At 49.1% G+C, this 23077-nt stretch overlaps 1 protein-coding gene across 7 annotated transcripts in view; it reads right to left on the reverse strand.

The window, feature by feature from the left end:
* LOC144175082 (uncharacterized) overlaps window positions 1-23077 on the reverse strand; it is a 793144-nt gene that overhangs the window by 399128 nt on the left and 370939 nt on the right. The gene's annotated exons all lie outside the window — the stretch shown is intronic.

Genomic DNA, 23077 nt, shown 5'->3' on the forward strand with positions numbered 1-23077 from the left:
TAAACTGCTCGCCACCCGCGGCGAATATCTCCCCCCTGCCATTTCGATGCATTCATTTTGGGAAAGGGGGAGGCGTGCACGCGCAAGCAGACTTCACGCGCTCACCGATGACATACCCGTTCTTGTGGGGAGAGAGATTTCAACATAGACGTCTCACGGACTGATGCGACCTGACTGCTGTACTTCATCGTCGAGCGGTTTGGGTTGGTGTGTTACGCAGACAGTAAAACGCCTAAGACGCGGGACAAAAACAGACAGCCCCTTGTTCGTCCCCCAAGGCAAAACTGTAGTCTTTCAAAGTCCTTCAAAGCTACGAAGTATGCTCAGTCGCAAATTACAAACAAGCGTGTTTTGCTTCATGCACTCCTTGCACAGCGGTCAGCTTCGCTGATCATCCTCCTTAACAGAGTGGACGGGCACTGATTTTTTTAAGGCGAAGCTTTTTACCTCTACCCCCTGAGGGTCCTTTCGCGACCGTTGGTGCCAAAAGAAAACTCCAGCGAACAAATAAAACAAGTTGCTGGCACCGCCAGGAATCGAACCTGGAACGAATAGAGAAACGGAGCGAGAGCCCGTTGTCTTACCGAGTGAGCTACGAGCCCACTTTTTTCTTTTGAATGCATAAAAATTTTAGAAAACTTCAAAAGACAAAACACTTAACACACAATTTGAACATGAACAGACAGCAAAGGGCAAGGACATCAGTCGAACAAAGATCAAAACTCAGGCAAGCAAACGCACGCATCCAAAAGAGGCAGCCACTCTGGTGGATCACTCTGCGCAGCATAAACGCTCCGCACCAGCGCCCCCGAAAAATGCACTTGGTCGGCCTAGGGGGTTCCGCATGCTGATCAGTCATGCGGCACTTACACAAGCTAAACAATCCTAGGAGAACGAAAACGTCATATGGCACCCGATTAACATCTTCAAATGGCAGGAAGCGAATTGTGTACGGGGTGATATCAATGTCCTTTTTTAGTGTCCGCTGCAAAACGTCCCAGGAGAACACAGCGTCCCGGCACAACACAAAACAATGATCAATTGTCTTTGGTTGAATACAGAGGCGACAATTGTCCGACCAAGGAATAGACATTCCTTGCCCACGCGGAGACGGGGGAGAGAGACGATGCACTCACTGAGAACATGTGCGGGTTTACCCCTGCGTTCTTGCTGAATGCACGTGATAGCGTCACGCGACCTCTCGCCCCGCTGTGCGCTTCGCCCACAGCACAAGTAGCGGCCGTGTGCGGTCCTCGAGCATGCGCTAGGAGTTTCAAAAATAAAAGGAAGCCCACACCAACGCATGGCATCTCATTTACTCTCCGTCTCTGCCGCCGATCTCGTCACCTTCGTCGGAGGCAGAGGAGGTTACATCGTCTAACACCGGGCTTGAGCTTCCTTTAACTTCATCAAAAAAAGAGTTTCTACTTATGTGCTTCACCCATGCAATTCAACGAACCACCGTTCATGAATCATGCATTGATTTAGCCTTAGCAAAGAATAATTATTTGAAGAAATAAAGGGAATGGTTAAGTGCATTTCACTTGTCTCCGGTTTCACTCTTTGCAAAGCCACGTGTGTGAATTCAAATGACGTCGCATGGGTAATTGTTGTGGGTGTCGTTTACAGCTTCGCTTTCTAACCACATTCACAGGGTGGACTGGAGCGCATTTTTAAATGCTTGCCCATATCACGTCACTCCTACCTACATTGCGTTACTGTGGGACAAAATATGTCTGCTTTTCTGTATTTTCGGCGCTTTTTCGGTAAACAAAACTGCAGTCTTTGGTGGCTGGAAGTTAGTCACCTAGGGCTAGTTCTTTCAAAGTGAACGATGTCATATTTTGTCTTCATGGCCCATTTAAGCTAGCACGCAAGGAATCGGACGCTTTGACTCAACAATCGTCCCATTAGCAAAGCAGCGCAGGGAGCATGATATGCTCCCCTGATAACGATGTCCATTTGTTAATCAAACACACATGCGAGGAAGGGCAACGGAGAAAAAGCACCATTTCACAACGGGTGCGCGTTAATTTAATGACTAGCGCGCTTCACGCGCGAGTCACCCCTGTATTTATGGGGGTCAGTCTTGGTAAGGCACGGTGCCGACGAGCGACAATGGCCTCCTATATGGCCAGGCATCGGCAGAGAAGCCGGGCAGGACGCGACGACTTCGTGCGGCCGGAATTATGGTAGCGCACGGGAAAACAAATGAACCGTGCGTGGACTCGTGGCGGGAGGCAGAGCCCGACGGACTGGCGTCATGCGAGTTTTCACAAGTGGAACTTCAGCATCGCGCATAGAGAGATTCCTCGTCCGTTATCTTCGCATAAAAGCTTGTGTAATTGTTGCCTGGTTACGTTTACCGCGAAGAGGAAATTCCATCTTGGATGCGAACCAAGGCAATCCTATGGATCACTTCCGCCGAGATACACTCACTTGAGCAGTCTATGCATTCAACAATGAAATTTCGGCGAATGACGATATCGGGCATACGCTTTGACTCAAAAGTTTGGTCTCAGCTGTAGCATATCACACAACGCAAACATGACGTTCTGCATTGCACAGTTAGACAGCGTATATCAAATGTTTGAGGTAAACGGCACGCGCGTTGTCATCCTCCGAATTTGCTTTATTTGCGGCGCGAATCGCTCACTGCAGTGTATTGGAGTGAAGCTGAACTACGGAATGGCCTAACAGTGTAGGGATTACACCAGTTCAAGTATGTCACTATTCAAAGCCTTGTAGGAGTATTGAACTTAAACGGAGCTCGATGTTTGTTCTTCGCTTTCAAGTTGAGTGATGTAGGCGCCTTTTTCCGAACAAAATGACAAGTTTGGGGCTCACGAAGCAGCCTGGAATAATTTTGTGCAAAGCAACTTACCTGTAACATATCTCACGAGAGGACGTTCCCGAAAGCCCAAAATTCAAGTCTCCGTACTGGCAAAAAAAAAAAAAAAAAGAAAAACGTTTCGCCGATCACACATTCTTGGCCCATCATATGGTTTAGTACGCATAGGAGGGGAACTATAAAAGACCCGTAGCCTCGAACCAGCCCTTACCCTCAAGCAGGTAGCGGTCAGAACTGGGCGGTGGACTAACGGCTCAATCGCCTTCTATTCAGCGGCACGGCGCTCAAGGGGCGAAAGCGACGGACAGCCGGTCTGGACAAAGGCAGCGTATGCGCCGGAGTATATAGAGCCCTCTGTCGGCGCGCGCCGTACCTTGCGCGGCGGCAAAGGCCCCGTCGGGGTCGCGGTGGTGGCGGCCGGTCGGTCCGTTTTCCAGCCCCACTGGCCGGTGGGTGCCCTGCCAGGGCAGCTTAGCCTCTGCCCGCGGGGGAATAAGCAATCGTTCGTCGTGACCGGGAATTAATTCTGCGCCCCAAAAGGATTCCGCCGTCACGATTCCCATTTCAGGAAAGCCATTGTCCGCCGCCGCTATTGCAGCCCGCGGCAAGAGCCGCATCGCACGGCGACCTATGCGAGCGCTTCGTCTTCGAGCAAACAGAGCGGGCGCTTCGAGGAATGGCGGCAAGAGAAGAGGGCCGAACCGGATAATGCACCCGGTATCATTCTTGCTCGCCGTATTCTAGCGGAAACGAAAGCGCCGAGCGCGCTTGTACGGCCAGAAATTATTACGGGCACGGAGCGGCTTCTCCGACTACGAACATAAAAAGACCGCCCGTGTATACCTCCGGACAGTGCGATATCGGGAAGGTTCAAAATTGCAACAACACGAACGTCTGCGCAGGAAAACGTCGTTCCCGAAAAGTTACAGCATGGAAAGACAAAGTGTTTGACTCAAGAAAACACCATTTTGGAGGTTGCAAGCAACAGAAGTTCAGCTTAATGTAAAGTTTCATTGAAAAATTACCTTTCGAGACACGGATGTTCTCACACACATTCGTTGACACAGTATTGTGAAGCGGGTTGAAGCGGACATGAATACAAAATAGAAGTGTGTTTCATTCAAGAGACGACATGGAGCGAATAACTGTATACCTTTATAAGGCACACTTCTAACGGCTAAGCTATAGCTATACAGGACAACAGATGAAACAACAGTGAAGTCACTTTTTTGTCGGGCTCTCAAGACGTCACAGTATCTTGTTTGTGCAATTGGGCGACAGCCGACCAGAGCTACCACCAAGAAACATGCAGTGCTATTGTAGTGGGGCCTCTGGCTCAGGTGGAGCGTATCACAATTGGATAACAACGTGCGGTTAACACACGAATAACTCCGCTTTTGTATTACCCCTCTTACGTCGCTGCTGATGTCATGCAGCGTTTAATTCAAAGGTTTGCAGTGCTTTTATTTATATTTTCTCGGCTAAAAATATTTCGGGGCTAGAACTGGATGAGTTACTAAGAGTTAGTTTTTTTTTAAATAAAGAAACTATCTTGCCTTCACGGTTCTTAAAAAAAAAAACAAGCTGTCTGATTTATAGTTGTAGTCTTTCACGTTACAGAACATTTCGTAACCAAGGTGCCTTAAACCCGAAATTTCAATCCGATTTTGCTAATTTAAAAAGTTCGTATGTTTATGAAACTACGCATACTTAAATGCCAAGGCGGCGACAAAATAGCAATAAACGTAACAGCCTACGACAGAAAGGCGCCGACATATGGCACGCGTCGTATCACGGGGACAAAAGCACACAATGAAAAAAGTGCGAAAACTAAACGCGACATAAAGGCACAGCGACGAAGTAACCCGCACCTGTAGGACGGCAAAGGAGGCCATTGTTTCCGTTCTAAAGAGTGTACAAACTTTCGTGTGCGTGAAATGTTTTCCCTGTGTTTTTCTTCCCGCATTTATATTCTTTTTACATTGAGAAAAAGTTTTGATTTCATCGCCTTCAGCAAACGCCGCTTGTGCGTGTGCACCGTGACGAGCTATAAATCACAAGTGAAATCGTGTCCTTTCCAGACCTTCCGCTTACATGTCAGCTAATTGCTCTGCGGAAGTATTTTTTATAGGCAAACGGACTCGAATACTTGCTTTCTGAGAGCTGTTGCCACAGAGTTGTTACTTTTAAGGCGAAGCTTTATATGGTGAGGCGAAAAAAAAAATCCGGCGGTCCCTTCCCCGGCGTAACCCCACGCGCATGCGCGAAAAAAAAAAAAAACAATTTAGAAGTAAGAAGTAAGTTAGAAGTAAGGCGAGAGAGGTTGGCTGGGTTCATCTCTCTCGCAGAAGGGAGCGCGTGCAGCGAGATACTGCGCCAAGCATAGCTCAAGCGGCAACGGCGGGCAGGGGAGGAGCCGGTGCGGGCGGAGAAGAATGAATGAGGCAATGGCAAACGCCGATCGCAGGTTACTTCGAAATGGGAAGGCCACGGCTCCCACGTGTCATACGTAGAACACCGGCCGCCCATTACAGCTTCGCTGTTTAACCACGCCTGCACGGAGTGCATGTAGTAGTAAACGTTTATTGGAGCACAGTGAAAAGGAAAATGGGTGGTGGAGAAGCCTGCAGTGTGCCTCTTAACAGTGTCGAGCGGATGGCCCAAGAAACCAAGGTCTCTGGCGGACCGGCTCTGGGCTGGTCAGCTCAGTCTCCCACTGCTGCGGGGTTGGAAGAGGGGGAAGCATTAGGGCAGTGGGGACAGGAGCATACGAGGTAGAAGGTGGTGAGCGGGGTGCCTTAGTGCTGACATTGGACGGGGGTAGATAGTCGCTGCCATCTGGTGGATGATGAAATGATTGTAGAAGGAACCGGTCTGGAGGCGACGATAGATGATGGCTCGCTCGTTGGTTAGGGTGGGATGTGGAGGGGGATACACGCGGCGGGTAAGGGTGTAGTGATATAGAAGGGCGTTGTACGTATTGTCACGAAGACAAGGACGATGCAGTTGTGTTGAATGAGAAACACGTTTATTGGAGCGAACTTGTGCTCCCCTAACAACTCAAAAGAATACAGAGGCGGCGAAGCAGCGGTCAACAAAGTGACTTGCACAGGCGAGTGTCGTCGAATCGAATGCCCCGGCGTCCGCACTGCAGGCTTTTTATCTTTCGGCGCGCGTGGTTCTCGAAACGTCGATTCGCATCGAGAACATAGTAGATCCAAGAAGATTATTCTGGGCTGTTCACGTTAGATCGGAATGCTCTCCCTATCACAACAGATAACACATGCGGCACAGAAAGAAAGAATGGAACACGCGCTTCCCTTGGCGCAGAGATAACGCAGACCGGCGCAGCCGGGCGGTAAAAGCAAAACACAAATAAACAAACCCAATGTATGGTTCGCGGCAGTATTACCGAGGGGAATTTGGAGGTGGGGGGCGCTGGTGCGGGTGGTGGGATCTCTTGGCCATCGGTGACTGCCTGGGAGTGCAGAGCTGGGGCTACGGCGTGGGCCGCTTCATTCCCCGGAAGGCCGGAGTGGCCGCGAGTCCAGCCGCTCGTGATGGTGGTCTCGTCGGATGGACGTTGGAGGCGAGGAATGGCCTGGGGTGGAGCTGCGTCTGCCTGATAGAGACGGCATGCCTGCTGCGAGTCAGAGACTATATAGTGATATGGGGAAGGTTGGCGTGGGTGGTGGCTGCGAAGGCGATCGCCAAGCTCCTGCCGTCTGTATTTTGTTGGCGTGCGTGGTGGCGGTCGTGGAGATTTCGCCGGCGTGATTGAGGGTGACCAAAGTTGTGCGTCGAGTGCAGGAGTCATACGCTGGCGCATCAAAAAATGTTCTTATTGTTTGGCCCTTAAACTAGACTTTTTCAACAATTTTGCTAACGCTTAATGTTTTGCAAGAATAATTTAAAGCAGCTACGCCTACGTGAAACAACGTTTCCGAGTTTCCCATATAGCAACCTTTAAGCACTGAGTGCGTGCCAAAGTATAGTTTTCCGCAAATATTCTTAGTGTTACTTGCGCTTAAAGTGCGCAAAAATTTATTTCAAATTTAACTTTCAAAATAGACATAAAACAACAATGGCTATTCTGGATGATTATCGATGTGGAGTACGCGTGCGCATAAGTTGTGTTATTCGGAAGCGAACAATCTAAATGTCGAAATGCGTCTTTTCACCAGTTAAGTCTGGGGACCGTAGTTCACCAGCTGCCCACGCACGCTGAAGGAAAGGCAATCCGTGGGGCAGGTTTACGTAGTCCACAACGAAGGTATGAAGGATGCACCCATTACCTCCCGATTTCACATAGATTTTCTGCCCCAAATTTTTATCGATTGCACTAGCGATGTTTAACTTTTGCCGCCAATCCCTGGTAGAAAACGTAGGTGGCCTACAACAAGCGATTAAAAAGATATTAATTTTAGCTAATATCATTTATGTGATTATTATTGCGTTTATAGTGCTCATTGCGACCCGGACGTCCCCGCAAAAAGCAAGGTGGGCCCAACTTGAACACCTTTTAAAGTAACAGTAAAGCAAAACGCAAAAAGTGAAACAAGTGCGCACGCTTGTTTCAGCAACAGTCTTTCAAAACTAACAATATTAACAAAAAGTATCACTCTTTTAGCCTGTGAGAACGCGCAATAATACTTTTTAGAACGCCATAAAAAAACGCGAAAAAGTATTTGCTCGGAGCTCTCGTAAATGCTACGCACAAGGACCAAGAAGACTTTTGCGGTGAAAGGCGAACAGCCACGACCATTCCAGTAACAGCCGTTTATCCAGGAAGCCTTCTCAAACATACTAGCCGGCACTAGAAAATGTCCACACAGCTGAAACAGAAAACTGCCGGCGAAGACAGGCTTCCACATTTACCTGGGTCGTTTAGAGAACGAGCCGAAACTGAAACCAGGAGCGCAGTTCGTTCGTATCCGCAAGTGCAACCTCAGAGGCAGTCAGCACCACCGCACATTACGCAACTCTTCAAAAGAACACAGACGCGCTTAGGTGCTCCGCGATGGAGCCCCTAAGTGCACCGCAAACAGAGCAGCTTTATGCTTCCGGATAATTTCACACGGGTGATCGGTAACGCGTCCAAACGACAATCGCCCCGCAGCGCCATTCTCCCGGAAGGTTCCCTCGCCTTCTCCGCCGCGAAAACACAAGCAGTTTCGCGCAAAGTTCTTGTTTTGATGGCTGTCCCCGTGAGAGGCCGGCCGTGCCGTGGGCCAGGCCGTGAAATCATTCCACCACAGCGAGTCCGCGATCGCAAAGTGCAGCTCGGGACCAGGAGAGTTCAGCGAGCAAGAAAGCAGAGCCCTTCGCGAGGTCTAGTAACCGCGTGGTCGTTCAGGGAAAGGGGACACATTGATGAAAAAAGCGAAGATGAAAACTCGGGAAGGAACGAGCCAGTTTGAGTTCGGACAAGCGCGTTATTTATGCACCGCCCTGCCACGTTTAACCCTTAGAGTGGCAAAGCCTGATGTATTTGTATACTGCGCTCCAACATTTCACTGTGTTCGAGGACAAAAAGGAGAAAAAGAAGAAGAGAAAGAGAGAGAAAACAAAAAAGGGAGTAAAAAAGCGAAAGCAACCAAAATAGGAACCGACGAAGTACACCAACCAAGGATGCCAAGGTACACTCGTTTCATCTGTCCCGTTCGCATAATCTTAAAATGGAGCGCTACCGGGTTTTCTTTTTTTTTTTTGCGGGTGAGTTTGTTATAACAACATTTGGAATTCGTATGCCTCGATTTATTTCACTCCTTGCAGAGACCTATTACCAGGAGACGGTCAACATACTGGTAGAAACAGCAAGAACGGAGAGGGCGGATGCATTGCAGGAACTAAAGTGGCTGGAATGAAAAGCCACCGCTGGGGGCTCGGGACATCGTCAAGCGGTCGAAACGCTCCCTCCACTCCGGTCCCCCGTAATCATGTGTATGCTTGTGCGTAGCGTTAAGAAAACTGTACCGGAATCTACTGAACAACTTGTGATACGACAACGGAGTCATGACTACCACATTGCAGGAAGCGCAGTAGTCATAAGAGCTATCCAAAGCAGCATAAGAGAAACAAGGATTAAAGGTTGAATATGCCACACATGGTAGAGCGCTTTTCTAGAGCTCGGGAAAAAATGCTGACCCCGTGTTTAATTCAAAAACGCATTTAAGGCACAGGCAAACATACGTTGAAGGTCAGCGTCAGGCCATGACCCTATTAGCATTGCTAGATACACCAGTCGATGGCTTATAGCTACTGGCATGTTTTTGTACCTTCTACTCCAAAACATGGTACAGTTCAGGGGCAACCTCTCCACTCAAGCCGCTTTACTTCGAATCTTTGAAGGCATACACAAGGAACGCAGCGTTGCTCAAGCGGAAGCAATTCTAGCCACTGACCTGAGAAGGCGTTTGATAACATTGGCCATGACGTTATACTCCAAGAATTAGGAAACACTAATTGTGGAAGCGGAATGTATAACAAAGTTAGGAACTTCGCGACAGGAAACTCACCACCACCATTGGCCAAAATTATACCATTCCCTTCTCCCACCCACAAAAAGGGCATACCCCAAGGTTCAGTATTTTCACCAACGCTATTTAACCACAAAGAGCTGTGCACAATTCCATGAATTTAATTTTCTGCCTATGCTGATGATTGTCGCTCTTTAAACAGGCCCATTATAAGTTACCCTGCAATTAGAGCTGAATGCAGTAGAAGAATGGGCCACAGCGTAAAGGTAGAGTGCTCCGTAGAGAAGAAGGAACTGTTGGCAGTGCACAATCCCCGACGGAGGCGCCCCACCTTACACATAACCCACGGCAAACACGGCAGACACCCCAAGCCCTACAAAAATTCTGGGACTCAACAGATTAAGTGATGGCTGAGGACGCAAAGCTGAAAATCTTATCATCCATCAGTGTGAGCAACCATTATGACGAGGAGTGCCCAAAAAAAAGTACTCAATGAGACTTATTTCACCTCAGGGACGTTCTCATTACCACGAACATCAGATATCAAGTACCCTACCCAAACGTCAACAAAACTGGAAAACAGGATGGGCACATTAACGCGTACAACAAACTACCTTTCCCATTTAGCGCTAGCATAACGCAGCTTCAAGTTAACGCACCGGAGCTCTCCATACCACCACACCACCACAACCAACTTCTCAGTCTACAAAACAGCCCTAACTTGGGATGAGCCATACTCACATGCAGAACTCGGCTACGAACTAAGCCCCACCCAAGCAAGTACAACCCCCATCAATCAAGGCTTGCTAAACCACAAACATGTGGATCCCGTTCTCGACACATGGATGAAGAGAAGAATACGTCTCGGCGACAAATTAGACCGGCATTTCGCTCCTAGAAAATGCATTAGATTCCCACCAAAAACACATATTCACGTATGCAGCAAAGCAAAAACCGATGTGTGCAAAAACAATGGGCGAGGCTTGAGGCTATCAACAGAGAGGCCATGCGAACCATCACGGCACTTCCACGTCTCACTCCGATTCCTATCTTACAGGAGCACGCTCAGCTCAATACTATCACGGAGCTTGTAAATCAGCGTGAAGAAGCAAGAAAGCTCAAGCGTTTTTACATACCTATGGTCGGAGCTCTCCATTCGTATTTCTGTAAAGAGCCTCCCGTGACTTCAACCATAGACGACCTTCCACCATGGCGCTATACAGCAATAACAACCAACAAGACAACGAAGCTTTGTCGCCGTGAACAGCCAGCGCCAACCTCAGATACCACAGTTCCTGAAGGTTACTGTGTATTGTACACAGACGCAGCCCTTCTCCCGCACGGAGGACGGACCGCTTTCGTCAGTTCCACACACTCAGCACTGAAAGGCTCGCGCTGTTATTCCACCGACACGCCAGACCCGCTGCTACTGGAACTCCAGGCTGTATATGACGCAATCAAAGCTGCAAGTGCCCTCCCTAACATCAAAGAGGCGCATATATACACAGACTCACTTAGTGCTGTGAAGCACCTAAAGCAAGTGAAAAAGACTCCCCTGATTTGCCAGAACATTCACAGCCTCCACATGACAGCACAGCTAATGGTACGCGTACATTGGGTACAGGGGCACGGTAACAATTTTTTCAACCAATTAGCGGACAATCTTTCGCACTCTCCGGCCCCACCTGAATCTGAATCCGCCCCTAGCCCTCTTCCTAGTGATCCACGCTCCCGCCTTTTAGCCATGAAATCTCTTCTGAGAAGGGACACACGTGCCCTAATTCCCCCGTGTGTCTGCTCCCTCCCCCCTAATCTTTCCCGGGTGGAGGAAGTTTCTCTGAGGAGGCTTCGGGCTGGGGTGGCTCTCACACCTTCAGTCACCTGGACTTGGTGACCCGCACCAGAAGACCCAGGAACATGTCCCAAGTGTCCGGCTTCGGCGGCTGCAGCTGATGTTAATCATCTCTAGTGGACGTGCACAGGAACCAGAACAGCTCGGGACAGTGCGCTAAGAGTGGTTGGTCTTCGGTGGGATAAACCGGGGGACTTCAACCGGTGGGTGAACGAAGACCGCTACTGCAGGTCGCTGCTGAACCTTTTACATGAGACCGGACTCCATGCCTACCTTTAGACTTGTACAGGGTCATCAATTTCCTGACTACCTGTGCTTTTGTACCCGGTATTTTTATTCTACCTAACGTCTTATCTTTTCTTTATATGCCGCATGGCAAAAATGCGAATTAAAAAAAAAAACATATGCGAACCTCAAAGAAGACGACGGCTTAGTACATATAAACTGCACCGTTACAGAAGAAGCTGAAATGCTAGCTATACCGGTTGCCTAGCGACGACCCCCACCACGCTATTAACATCTACATGCACTCCAAAAAACGCATGTTACCTGTTTGCAAACGGATTCACCTTCCCATCGACACTGCCACAGTAAAAGTACTCGCCAGAATTCATTCACTGGGTACTACGGAACATTACAGTGGCGGGGAATGAAAGAGCAAATCAACTCGCCCGGGAAGCGCTCATTCGTGTACCCGCTAACCATGACCGTACCATGGTACCTCACCCCGCACATCATATCGAACCGACACTGTACCTAAACGATAGACCGGAGTACCCACTCCTCATCCATCATTAGATAGACAAGATTAAAAGACTAGCGCCAACCAGCACACTACCAACACTCGCGTGACTACACGGCGAAAGACATGGGACCGCAAGCCCACCCCACAGTGCAGCCACAGCAACGTCACACTTATCCAAGAACATACCTCGTAGGAACGTCAGCACTCAGAACACATCGCATTAGCTAACGCCCACAACCTGTAACGTTAGCGGTACCTGGTGCCACTAGTCCGAAGCTGGTCCTGGCTGGTGGCACCACTTCATCTGAAGAGCCGCCAGCAGCTGCCAGGTCGGAGGCGACCGATAGATACGACTCCCCCACTGCACAAAGTAGTCCAAAGACAATAGTCTTTCTGGGACTACTTTAGTACGTCCTTCCTTTAATTCAGCCACACGGCCAACAGTTAAAATAAATTCTTGAACGAGAAGTTTATAGGCAAAACTTTTCCTAACTAGTGTAAACCCATGTCATAGTTGTCAACATTGTTAAGCAGAAAGAAAGCCTGACACATATTTAACGTAAACCATCAATACACCAGTAGGATTCACGCGTTGTTTTGATTAAAAATAGATGACTGCTTGATTTTTGCGGCCGAAAATAAAATAAAATACGCGTCGAAAACAATGCTTTGCCTAAAAAAGAGAAAAGCACTCGTTCCCATCCCTATACCTCTTGGCAGCATTCAAAGAAGTCCATCAGTAACGAAAGGTTAAAGTAGATGGCGCACCAGTAGTAGAACGCGGTAAAATTGAATTGACTTAAGCAAACTTCACTATGCCTATCGTGGGAGCAGCGAGACTGGAGGAAAAGAGCGTGAGAGGAGGGCAGGAATCAGAAGAGAAGCATTTGCGTGGCAGTGGCGGCAAAAGGCTGTCGTCCATCACGACATTTGCAGCCAAGTAAGTAAATACGTGGCCAAAATGCTTCTCTCTTTCTCACGCCTTTGCCAGGTGTGCAAGGGGCAGTGTAATGACAGGTGGGAAAGTTCAACCTCGGGCTCTGCACATGCGCACCACGGGGAGCTCGCACAATTGATCCTAAACAGAAACGAATTCGCGCATGCAACGTCCAGTCGCACATGACGTAACACCAAAGATTCCGCATTTAGCGGGAGCACCATGTTGAATCGGGACTATAAGGCAAGATATTTGTCTGCAGCAGGGAGCGCTTCGTTGCATTATGACCTCCGAACACACAGCTTCTTTATAATGCTCCTCACATCGGCGGTAAAGGGCGGGAGGACCAGTCCATCACCTTGGTCTTGTGGCGGTTTCACAAGACACTCACCTCACTCATTTCTTAACAAGCCGCTATGGCTAGGCATCCACATGAAATTTATGACAAGTACATGATCCTGCGCTGATTGAAGGTGTTCGCCGACCGTTAGTGTAAAGAAACGGTATCCATACCTAGCATAAAGTTGGACGGACAGGAGCTCCAGACAACCCATCGTCCGCCACGCGACCTTTTGGCAATGAAATTTGTTGCCGCAATGCACAAAGCTCCGCAATTGTCAATGATGTTAGGTGAGAGAATCGGAAAATGTGCTTTTTAGCTACGCAGGTAATTGAAAATGAGCGTGCTGAACTGTCTGCGGTGCATGACCTATCTGTGTATAAGCGTATACAGTGTAAACGCGTGCATGCTGTACATATGCATTAACACCCGTTGGATCAGCCACACCTGAAAGGGGAACATTTGCCTTCTTCTCGATACCTTCGACTCGAAACGTGATGCTAGGCTGCAGGCGGTTGAGCTCTGCGAGGGCGAGAATCAAGGCGCGACGTCGGAAATGAGGGACGAGCGCCTTCGACCCGTCCAACACTCCGATGGTGAGTGACATGCGTGCTTCATAAATATTGTTGACACGTAACAATTTGTTTCTTTAACATCAACAGCAGAATAATGGGAGAGGCGCCCTGCCTATCTACGCCCTGCAGTGGGCGTAGATAGGCTGGTGATGATGACCAGTACCGGAGACTCTCATACCTCCGCAATGACCAGGGGGATATTGTTAACACGTAACACTTTGCTTCTCCTAACAGCAACACCAGGACCGGGAACTCTCATACCTCCGCAATGACCAGAGGGCAAGGGCTTCAAGTCGTCTTGGGACCCCAGGCACACTCGAAGGGTTCTTACAAGTAATAAGTTGACTTTTTGCTTCATAGAAGGTGACCTTGATGACTGGCAAGAAGTGCCTCAAAGCTGATCTCACCGCCACACCATGTAGCTTCAGGAGGCCATCCGTGGAGCTGCCCCACCATGGTTCTGCTAGGTGGCGCAGAAGAGCGCGAACGACTCTGTAACCCATTGGTAACTAAAAGATGGACCCAAAACCAAAGTCGGCTGGGTATGTGTTGGATATGATCCAATTAGCGCTTCAAGCAAAATCTCGCTGCAGAAGAGCTCCATCATACTGACCACGCGTAAATACGGCACCTCATGCGTCGTCAGGGTACACAAAAGGTGGCTGGCTCACCGGCGTTTCGCGCTTTGGCAGCGATCCTGTTCTCTGGTACGCACGTTATTCGTTGCGATGAATTTACGCGCGAAGAAAACGAAGCACCTTACACGCACCCACTTCGCTCGAACACGTCCCGAGTGTGCTCTCTCTCGAGCGCCGCGGCGCCGCCAAGAAAACAAAAGACCCTTCCCGGGCTCCCCGGCGACGGGTGACCGTTGTTCCGCTGGCGCGTGCTTGTTGTCGGCGTTCGCGCCTCTTTAGTCTTACGTTCAAAACGGTGCGCGCCCATAAATAAACAAACGAAAAAAAGGTCCCTTTGGTTGCCGTTGCTACACAATGCAGTGTACTCTCTTAGCGGGCGACAATACGGGTTGAAAGGATCTTTATTAGCCCCAGGGGCTCGTTTCACTTGTTTGGTTTGAAAAGAGAGCGAAAGAAACTCATTCAGGCACGGTCCACACAAAGCGCAGCTGCTCGGGAACCCCTGTTTACGTCCTCCGAGCGAAAGTGCCGTAGTGTCGAAGAAGAATTAATAAAAGGGGGTGACATAAAGGTCCTCAAAGAAGCTTGCTTTCATTCCCAAAGAAAAGAGTTCCCCACCGGCAGCCCGAAGAATGGGTTTTAAATTTTGTCGCCCCTCGCGTGCTGAGATGTGGGTAATAGGCTGTTCGCCAGTAAAACAAGCCTGCAATCGGTTCATTTCTAGCGGAAATTTATAAATGTAGCGGTACGCGTGAAATGTAGTTCAACTACGAATCATCAGCCACAGGCTCTCACTTTCGGGAAAGCCGGGGAGGGAGGAAGGCTAAGGGGCAAGAAAGGGGACTAAGCGAACTTAAATCCGGAAGCTAAGTAGTTGATTTATTGATTAGAGAGAAGTTGTAGAGCACGGCCATCGAAATGAAATTTACGAACGATAAGCACGTTTCGTTGCCCCGGACAACGCCGCCTGTATTAACATTGCCTGACGCGTCGCGCGCTTTTCAATGGGAAGGGTAGGGACGCTTAGTTCAGGCACTGATCCGCTATGTGGCGCGTGCCGGCGGACATTTCGCCTTACGTCACTGCTCGCGAGTCGCGAACGCCGCACCCACTTCTACGACGTGTGTCTGTCAGCTTGCCTGTTGGGCTTCAAGGGCCGTTTCGCTTACATCTTAGCCGTGACGGGGCGCTAGTTCTGTGGCGCACTGGGGATCTCGTTCAACGTGTCGCTCGCTTCATACTTGCTGCATTTTTCCAAAGATAAAGACGGAGGCGGACTGAAATAGTCTAAGAACATACTGATTGTCGGGTAGACATATGGCTAACAGAAAAACGATATTTCCGGATGGGGCAGCCATTATTTTACTGATATTTTTTTTTCTGGAGTATTTAGAGAAGAAAAAATTGCGTGCACGTTTTTTGTTCAGGCACTTACTTCTACGATTACTTTCCAATAATATCACGTGCTTGTAAACTTCAGAAAATTATAGGAAACAAAAGGATAAGCAGCTGCGATCCCGCCACGTTGTCCGGGCGCTTCTACAGTATAGTCCTCAATTTCAGAAGTGCGTACCGATGCGGAGTGCGAACAGGGGGGTCAAAACAATATCTAAATGCGGAGGGGATAGAGGGGGGATGCCCCACTCAGAAAATTTCAGGGCCTGTGATCCGAGTAGATAAGCGCGCAAAGCCGGCATCAGCCTGCGGCAGCGCAAGGGATTTTGCTTCGTGACAAATGAAGTTTTATCAGTGACAGACCAAGACAGACAGGCATGGTGAAAAACAAGAAGGCGTAGGAGCGCCGCCTCGGGAACGCTAAACAAACTTTCCACTATTTTGCATAGTTTCCGAGAAGCGGCGCTGGCTGTCGGACACGAAAGCACGCTGGAAGGCTACGGAGCGGGGAAGGGTAGGAGAGAGCAACAGGAGAGTGGCTGTTTGGCCATTTTTCGATCACGCGTTAGGCACTGTTTATACAGGCGGCGTTGCCCCGGAACACGGCCTAGCACCACCCGACATTGCTTCTGATAAACGCACCAGCGTTTGTCTTCTTGCGTGCGCGCTTGCTGGCTGTCTGGTTTGCTTGTGCGTGCGTGCGTGCGCAGGGCCAAGCTAAAGTGAACTACAGCTTAATCGAACATTTGGCGATCTTCCTGTAAACGGGTTAACAATCACGTTTTTTTTTAAAGCGCATGCGCTTAGCGCTCGTCTGCGCGTTGAGTGGCGTCGGCTGAGCGAACGAGGAGCAAACGGGAGGAAGGAACAGAGCGAACGCAGGCAGCGGGGAAGAACGACAGCGGAGGCGAAGAAAGCGCGAGGATGATGGCGGAGAAAGAAAGGTACGGGGGAAACATGAGCAGGAAAGCGAAGGAGGGCAGTATGGTGAAAACGTTCAGAGCGCCCTTTTTAGATGCGACTGCATCGCATTCACTCGCCTTGTCCCTCCATACGGCGTTGTTGTCCGTCCACACCCCTCCCCCTGCACTATAAAAAAAAAATAGTTAGCGGCGCCCACGACCCTGTGGACGGAACGCGAGGTACATGGTGCTCTTCCCACTGCGCCCCAAAACCGAGACAGAACCAAATGCTACGAACGCGCCTTATATCCTTGACTCATTCAAACTACGTCAAGATGCTACTGATACAACGCATGATGGGGCAATGATTAACACTTGCAATAAAAGAAAAGAAGCTCCCACTTACAGCAACAATGATGGAGTAAAGGGCGTTGCGACAGCGAAGCCCCAAGCATACCACTTAGAGAGATTGACCAAGATTGGCCAATAAAACATAATAATAATCATAAAACATAATAATCATACATGTTTCCGACACGTTTCACGCGATTTTAGAATCAATCCAACGGAAACACCAAGTGAACCCCACGATGCGTCGCATCTACACAGGGTTCCCCTCGCGGGGAGGTGGGCGCAATTTTTTAAGCACCCGTTCATGCGTTAAGCGGTGTCGGCTTCAGCGGTGAGGAACGTGGCGATTTGAATTGAATGCGGGCAGTGGAATTTATTGGCACTTTGATTCAGAATGACATTAATAATGGTGCTGAAATTAGACCAAATTTCTTCTCATCTATTAAGCAGTTCTTGCTTGAGAGACAGAAAGCTTCTTTTTCTTGAGAAAAGCGTGCTTCATGTGCTAATCGTTTGCGAGATAAGTTGCGAAGTTGTATTCATAGTTTGCCTGAGCAGTGAAGTGTGAAATGTGGTAATAACTCCTTTAGCGGTTGTACTTGATTCTACAATTCAATGTTATCAGTCATTGTTTGTTCTAAAAACTAGTTTTCTTCATCACTGATGCTCTGATCTGATCCTGTACCCCCAATGTTTTTGTTTTGTTTAAAACTTAGCCGTTGCTTTTTATAGCAACCAGTCTTGTTCTTGAACCCGCCATTAGCCATGTGGTTACGGGTCCAAACACCATTGTGCGTGCTACGTAAAATGATAGACAAATGATAAACAAAATAAAAAATAAATTAAAAGCCTTTGAACGATGCTATCGTCGCAGCGATGCAGCGTCGCATGAGTAGATGTCTATCCACGGCAATCAACAGATGGAGTCAGTGTGGTCTGTCTATCTGTACATGTCTCTCTCACATTATTTGCCCCAATATATCTCAACATCGTAAAGCCTAAATAGCTACGCACAAATTCCGAATTAGACAGTATCGTAGTCTTCGGTAAATTTGTTCATTGATAGTGATAACAGTGATTGCGGCAGGTGGGCTTGCACGCATCGACATCGAATAACACCGACACCGACAACGACACCGAATAATCGTTCCTTTGCGGGGAGGGTGGCTTCACCGCGGAGCCAGAATGCACGCCGTAAACGCGCAAACCCGTTGTAAGTAACGCAAAAAAAAAAAGAACATCTATCGAATGATGAATGAAGCTGACACTTACTCTACCTTTACTTGATATGAATACCCTCTTTCTTAAGGCTCCATGGACATTTGAAGGTGGCGAGGAAGCGACCTCCAGTTTACCGAATTCTGTCTACAGAAACCGATCACCGATTGCTCAGCGTTTAGAGTGGGGAGCACGAGAAGTGCGAAAAAGTGAGCTGCTGAAGAAATAACTAATTTACATTTCTTTCATATATCGGTTATTAAATACAAAAAAAGAGAGAGACTCGACCGCTGTTATTATTCCTGGCCTATCCTTTAAATTAAACTTTACATTAGTGGAGGTCTTGTGACACGGAGTGAAGTGTGATTAATCATCTGCTTATGCGGTTTCTTGGGCAAGTACGTTTGTCTCTCGGCCGGAATCGATGTCAACTGTTCAACACGACTAAGAGTACGATTTAAAACTTTACCGACACACCACCGCTTCCAGCATCCCGTATAGGAGTATACAGCTCAGGCCGATTCTACCCCCCCCCCCTCTTTTTTTTTGTCCCTTGGTGAGGCTACAGAAACGAATGATTCCCGGCGAAACAACTTACACTGAGGTAACGATAGATAAACGCCGCTAAAACGCACAGGCTCCAACTACAAGTGCGTTTCGCTTATTCTGACAATAGATCACGGTTACGGACATCACCAGAAATAAAAAATCCGCTATTGGTTTCCCACTTGTAAGCGGTTCGGAGTGAACGCTTGGGCTCCGTTACCAGGATGCTACATGAAGACCGCTACACTGTGCTCAGCGTAGTGCAACGAGGAAGAGCGAATCACAGGTCTTGAGGCAGAACACCCTTATTCTTGCTTGCGTTCTTCTAACTAATCGCACCCGCTTGCGCACATAAAGGTTTATTTCGGACTCTCAAGTGCATGCAAATAGCTTTAGTTAGCTCAGCAAACGCAAAAGGGTTCACGAAACGCTTAGGAGCCCCGATAATTATCCACGGGTGGCCAAACAGTCATGCCGAGGAAACCGCCAGGCCGAACGAGAGGACTTCGGTGCGCCATGTGGGGCTGACCACGCCGTCGGCGCGAGCGTGCGTTGCTTGATCGAAGGCCCAGGAAAACAAAGCGCAACATCCCGGCACACGGATGGACCCCCACTCGACGCACGCTGACCGGGAAGAAGAATCGGGGGGTGAAACTGCACGACCAACAAAACCAACAAGGACGGGACCTCCAGGAACGGGCCCGAGTGCAGGAGTCAGCGGCGCAAGGCGGCCAGCCGATGCATCTTGCGTCTGTCAAAAGCCGATTTGCGGGCTCCGCGCGGTAATTAAAAGCGGGAATGGCCTCTCAGCCTGTCGACCGAAGGTGCGCTCCTCCGTCTGCGGCTGCGCCGGCGTCCGCACGTTATTACGATCGCTTGCGCGCCAATTTGCCGCGACCACCGCCGCAACGCGTCTGCTGCCCCGCGCGATTCGCCATCGCCAAGTTTACGCCTCGTTGTCAGGCCTCGTACCACATGCGCCGCTGTATAACTTGCGTGCCGCGGGAAGAGTTGCTGTAGATGGACAACGGGAGATGCACAACACCAGCCAGCGAGCCCTCACTAGCCCTTGTTTTCGTGCCCCGTAATTTTGCTATTCAGATTTCTCTTCGCGTGCGGCGTGTCGGTGTCTGGTCGTACTGGGAAATTTCGCGAGCCTTACATCTTTCAAAGGTGACCTGTTGGTTTGTACATCATTCGTAGATGATTACCAGGCAGCTCCGACTTCAGAGCGTTCATTGGTAAAGGGTTCGTACAGTAAAGGGTTCGTAGTCTCACACGCACGTGGTACGTCGCCTGCTGTAGCACTCGAAATGAAAACCCAGGTACATCGCATGTTGGCCGACGCAATGACCAGCAGTAAAGAACAGATGTGTGCTCTGTCGAAATGAAAACCCAGGTACATCGCATGTTGGCCGACGCAATGACCAGCAGTAAAGAACAGATGTGTGCTCTGAATAAGCATCTTGTACAAATGTTCCGTGCATAATTAACAGTACCCTATTGTATTGTAATCCACATGCGCTACTCGCAGACCACCAAGGTATCTGCAGCGCACAGAGCATCGTTGCGTCTCGAGTTGTTCCATTCATCAGGGTGCTCAAGAGTTCATGCTCGTATCGCAGCACATAAATACGCCGTATAATATCAATTCACACACCCACATAAAAGAAATGTGAATGTACAACAGCATGACGCAGTTCGTACCATGCCCCACTTGTTGAAGAAACTGACATGGATCCAGTAGTTAACATTGAATTGGTCCATGGAAACACGCGCATTAGTTCGCGGCGTAGGAAAAGAATTTATACGCAATCAAAAGTGTCACCGGCAGCAAAAACTATACATTTATTAATTTATCATTTTGTAGGCATAACTAGCGCATACCCAGGTCAGTGTGAACGCTTGTCGCTGATCAAGGCGCGGCTACAGTGGTTACCGCAAAGTGGCAGCAGGTACTCTGGCCCCAAGTGCAGCGAAGAAAGCGCAATGAAGTGCGTGAACACACCTAAAGACAAGTGCAACAACAATGGTTCACGTAAAGCAAGTCAAACAAGCAGCGCTTTCAAAAAGCGATTGCTTACGATGATGACAACCAACGCGCTCATCCCTCGACGTACGCGTTTTGCATTGGAGAAAAATCTGTTGCGCGGGGAAGCGCTCCAGTCACTCGGGACGGGCGCCAATCAGGTCGGTGGCAACCAGTCGACCAAGCAACAAATCGGCGCGAAGACACTCTCTACGTACATGCACGTTTGTGCGCCATCGCGTCCCGCGGCTTCCACCAGCACGCCCCGATGGAAGCCGCGGGGCAAGCAGGAACCTAGCTAAGAAAAGGGCACCACTTCTCGAAGAATGCTCCCTTGTTTGCACAATAAGCGTTTTGACAGATCGACGCCATCACCGTGACCATACGCCGACGCTTTCGGGCCCCACCGCGACACTTCGTGACCTCCTTTTTTTCTTTTTCTCACAAGAAAACGTCCCCTCTTTCCGCCCTCTCCCTTAAAGACCGTATTCTGCGTCCGTTAGCAACAAACGGCTTTGGTGACGTTACTGGAGACCGCTCGGAAGCTGACTGGACAATGAAGACAAATAAGACCAGGCTAAAATAAGCTACAGTAACGGGACGAGCAGACACAATGATTAACAATGGCTTCCTGCAGCCTAGAAGGAAATGAATGACGCATAGGCAGAACGAACTAACGAAACTAACGATACGGACGGCACAAATACGCCCCGCTCTCTAGGTCGACGCATTCTTTTTATTTTTTCCCCGCAGGGTTGCCATGCCACCAGGGCCCGAGAGAACGAAAAATGGGAATGGGAAGCCAAAATTGCAGAAAAAATAGAGCGTAACGCGGGGAACACCACGAGGAAATCGGTGCTCTCCACAGACGGGCAAGGCTGACGAAAGTACGGGCGTACGGTGAACGAAAGGAAAGACGGAAATAACGAAAAGAAACGAAAGGGAACCCTGCGATTTTTTTCTTCTCCCGGTTAGAGGAAGCGGCTCCAAGTGACGATTGCCCCTCGAACACCTCGGCTCGGAAGACGCAAGGGCGAACCCGGCTGGCAGTAATTGCGTCCTTCTGTGTCTCTCGAAGGAGAGAGACTTGGGCCGAGAACCGCGGGGCAAAAAATGTACCGCGACCCACTCCCCCACAAACTGGATTTCGCTGCTGTCTAGCTCGCTCTCTCCCGCTAGGGTTCGCGTAAAATATGACTTTAAAAAATTGGAGCAACTGTCCGAAGCTTCCGGCCGCCTTCGCCTGAGTAAATAGGTGTCAAGTGCTGTTCCGGCAAAAGTCGCGAGCCTGAGTAAGACATTGAGGATTAATGAAAAAAAAGAACAGCATGCGCGGTCGTGTGTCAAAAAAGGAGAGAGAAACAAGCGGTTAGGAGGTCAAAGGTGTCTGGCGCTGGTGATGCGCATCCCACTGCCACTTCACCCGATTACGTCTGATTTATGGTTTGAACAGGCGCCTCCAGTGACGTCTCAGAGTCTCAAATTATCCACGGTTTCTTCTCTCCCTTTTTTGTTTTTTTTTTTTTGTTTTTACTTATGGTGCGGGCTCGCTGTCTCCGCTCCGTAATTAATGATGCGCGATATTTCCCATTTCTTACACTTGAGCCCCGAGAATTCACGAGGAAGGAAATGGGAATTGAAGTTTGCGAGGAGTTGTTCTCGACTTGTTTCCATTCGTTGACGGATCATTCAAGTTCGCTCGGTTTTCCGCAGTCCAGATTCCCCTCTGTCGCTGCAGCATATGTAGAGATGCGCGTAAACTCAGAGCACTAAACATAGACGGTAGGGCGAAGCAGCCGTGTCAAGTGTTTTTCTTCTTTTTCTTCTTGTTCCTTTCTCGCGCTCTCTAGCTCTGTATCCAGCGTGTGTGTATGCAATTACGATCTTGTGCATCCACATTCGCCGAAGCCGCGCTGTATAGATAATTCCAGAACTGCTTGAATTAGACGTGCGCAGTCAAACCGCGTTGCGGCGTGCCGACCCAGAAGTGTACGCATCGGCAGGTTTTATCCCTTCACCCCGCACAAGCTCAAGTAGCGAATTATTTGAAATAACACAGCATTGTCATCACACCATGTGAATGCAACCGAACAATTAATGCATTGGCATTGGAGGGATATTGTCCCTTAGCACTATTGTTGTACATTTACGAATCAAAGCATTGAAAAATGTGTCTTAAACGTTGTGCCTTTGCGTTACGTTCGATTCTGTGATTAATA

The sequence above is a fragment of the Haemaphysalis longicornis genome, unplaced genomic scaffold, assembly GCF_048455015.1.
Source record: "Haemaphysalis longicornis isolate Haplotype H1 unplaced genomic scaffold, Haemaphysalis longicornis Haplotype H1 scaffold_3, whole genome shotgun sequence".
In the NCBI taxonomy this organism is placed as follows: domain Eukaryota; kingdom Metazoa; phylum Arthropoda; class Arachnida; order Ixodida; family Ixodidae; genus Haemaphysalis; species Haemaphysalis longicornis.